This window comes from Primulina eburnea, unplaced genomic scaffold, assembly GCF_022965805.1.
Source record: "Primulina eburnea isolate SZY01 unplaced genomic scaffold, ASM2296580v1 ctg739_ERROPOS11973397, whole genome shotgun sequence".
NCBI lineage: Eukaryota > Viridiplantae > Streptophyta > Magnoliopsida > Lamiales > Gesneriaceae > Primulina > Primulina eburnea.
Genome location: NW_027331510.1, coordinates 4,188,804 through 4,191,993, shown reverse-complemented (window position 1 = coordinate 4,191,993; position 3,190 = coordinate 4,188,804).

Genomic DNA, 3,190 nt, shown 5'->3' with positions numbered 1-3,190 from the left:
TACAGATCGGGTCTTTGTTTGATTCGAGATTGCATGAATCGGCCGGAATCGAAGGCAACAACTCCGGCGATTTCTGGAACAGTGCAGGCGGCACTTTGAACGTCGATTGCGGCTGAGATACGATGTTATGGAGTGTGGGTGTGGTACCAATCGACTCGTCAGGACGAGGCGAGTCTAATGATGGTAGTGCGGCGCCGGTAGGAACAGTAAACAACTCCGGCGAAGATTTGGACGGAAAAGGCAGAAATTCGATCGGTAAAATGGAGGTGTTGCCGGACTCCGATGAAGCTGATTTTTGGACAGTAGGCTCGCCGTGAGGAGGCGGTTCGGGTGGTATATTTCGCCGGTCAGGATCCGGCGGCGATGACATGGCGGAGGTTGAACGTGAATAGTGCCAAAGTAGTGTTTTTTTCGCACCTTTTAGTGTGTGTTTTTCAGAGAAAATTTTTTTTCGGTTTTTTCGGTTTTGGTTTAGGGTTTAGGGTTTAGGGTTTAGGGGTTTTGGGGTTTGGGGTTTGGGGTTTTGGGGTTTAGGGTTTGGGGTTTCGGGTTTAGGGTTTTGGGTTTTGGGTTTAGGGTTTGGGGTTTGGGGTTTCGGGTTTCGGGTTTAGGGTTTTTTTTTTTTTTTTTTTTTTTTACCGGAAAACACCGCCGGATGCGGGGGGGTTAGGCAGACCCCTACCTGTATATATCCACAAAATAAAAAGTAACAGCAGAAAGAAAACCTAAAAGAGGAGGGGGACTAAACCAAGACCTCCTCAAAAAGGCTAAAGCAGTAAAAACATAAATACCAAGTAGCCTAGGGACATAAATACATAAGCAAAAATAACCCTAGACTACGACAAAAAATGTGCCAGAAACTAATCAAATACGAACTGCGCTAAGAGTCAACACGCCGAAGAAGACCAAATGATAACTGGGAGATGAGTGCAGAATCCATGGAGAAATTCTCATCTCTAAGCCATCACCCTGAAGAAGCCAATCTGTCAAAACGACTCTAATCTGAAACCGAGTAACTGTATGAATCCCAGCAGTCAAAATAAGATAAGGCCAGGAAATCACTGTACAATGACGATAGAAGAGCAAAATGAAGATCGCAATCCAGCCAGAACAAAAAGGATCCAGCATCTGAAGTATAAATCTGACGAAGGTATCATAACAATGAAGAGGATCGTCCGGAAAGAATCCCTGGAACCACCACGACATCCAGTAAACTCCTGTAAAAGAACTGAGACGGCGGGCAAGGAGAAACTGCAGTAAACGCCCGCCAGGGACCAGAATTGGACCAAAGAGAGGCCCAAACAGAAATAGCGCTCCAGGAAATATGAGAGGGCCAAAGAAGAGCACCAAGAGGGTAAGTGCGAGAGCCCACCCAATCCCGAGGAGACCAAACATGTAGTGTGTGAGTGTCTGGGCCCACTCACACCAGACTGGCAAAACGGGGGAAAAGAGAAACCCCCTAAGTAACAGTACCTGCAAAGAAAAAATATACATATACATATAGAAATATCGAAGAAATGGGTCCAAGAGAAGGGATGGGCTGCAAGCGGCTAAGAACATCGATATCTCAGGTAGGGAAGTCCGGAGGTATCCGAACGTGCAAGTATGGAAATGTGCCTAGGGAGGGAGGGACCTAACTCTAAGGTAAAGTGCCTAAGGGTATGGGCCCTCGCCGCCAACGCATCCGCCACCGAATTACCCTCCCGGAATATATGCGAAATATGAACAGACCGCCCCCTCAAAAGGACCAGAATCCTGGATATAATGTGATCAAGACCCCAGCAACATCGACGGGAACGAATGAGCTGAATAGAAGTCAGAGAATCAAGCTCGATCCAAAGAAAGAAAAAAAAATGATCAGAACAAAGGAGAAGACCCCTCCAAACCGCCCAAAGCTCAGCCCGGAGAGAAGACCCAGCTCCGATGAACTCGCTGAATGAGAGCACGACCCTCCCGGAATCATCCCGAACAAAGCCACCAGCAGAGGAGTCCCCAGATGTACCACGCGCGCTCCCATCCACATTAAGCTTGAAGCACCCGGACGGCGGCCGCAGCCAGCGAACAATCGCCGTCCTATGAAATCTGTGGAGAGCAACCGAAATACCCAGCAATCTCGCCACATGAAACACACCCAGCCAATGTCTGGGCTTGACAGTACGCGCAGAGTAGGCGAGACGCAGGTAAGACAAAATCTGAAACTTCACCGTCTCCCCAGAGATGGGAAGATTACGGTGCTTAGCATCGTTCCGCGCAGTCCAAAGGAACCACAGGACAATGCAGGGAAGAAACTCCCGCACATGGCCCCCCCGGGACCAGACCAAATCTCTCTTCCACGCACTGAGGAACAAACTGAAATCCTCAGTGTCGGGAATACGAAACCGAAACACGGCGCCAAAGAAGTGCCAGACAGACCGAGCAACCGGGCTGCGAATGAATATGTGTGTGAATGTCTCAGACATATCACAACACTGACATCTCGAGGCTAACGCAAAACCCCGGCGCTGGAGCACCTCATCAACTGGGAGCCATTGATGCCAGAATCTCCAGAGGAAGAACGACATGGTAGGCCTCAACCAGCTCCCCCAACACGGGCGGAATATATCAGAAGACGGAGCACGCTGACGGATCAGCTCCCAAGCAGATCTCACAGAGAAAGCACCATCGGAGCTATGGATCCATCGTGCCAGATCAGGGTCACCCGAAAGAACAGGAATCAAAACAATCTCCTCGGCAACCGAAGGAGCAACAACCGCACAGAGGCGATCAAAATCCCAGGACCCCTCAGAAAGAAAATGAGAGACCCGAACATCACGGCCCCCGCGGACCACACACCGGGAGGACAAAGGAACGTCCCCAAACCAAGTGTCATCCCAAAAGAAAACATCTCCGAGACCAACTCGCCAGCGAATGCCAGGCTCCGCGCGAGGGCGGATCCTGAGGAGACGACGCCAAATGGGGGAAATAGAAGCACGGGCGGGGACACAGGCAGGAGCATCCAGCCGGCAATACTTCCGGAAAAGGAATCTCGCCCATAAAGAAGAGCCCTGCCGAAATCTAAACCATAATTTGATCGAGAAACATTCCACGAGATCTTTCAATCTGCGGAATCCAAGTCCCCCCTCAATCACGGGGAGGCAAGCCCGGGACCACCGGGCCCAGTGCCACTTCCTTTCCAAGGGTCTCGACCGCC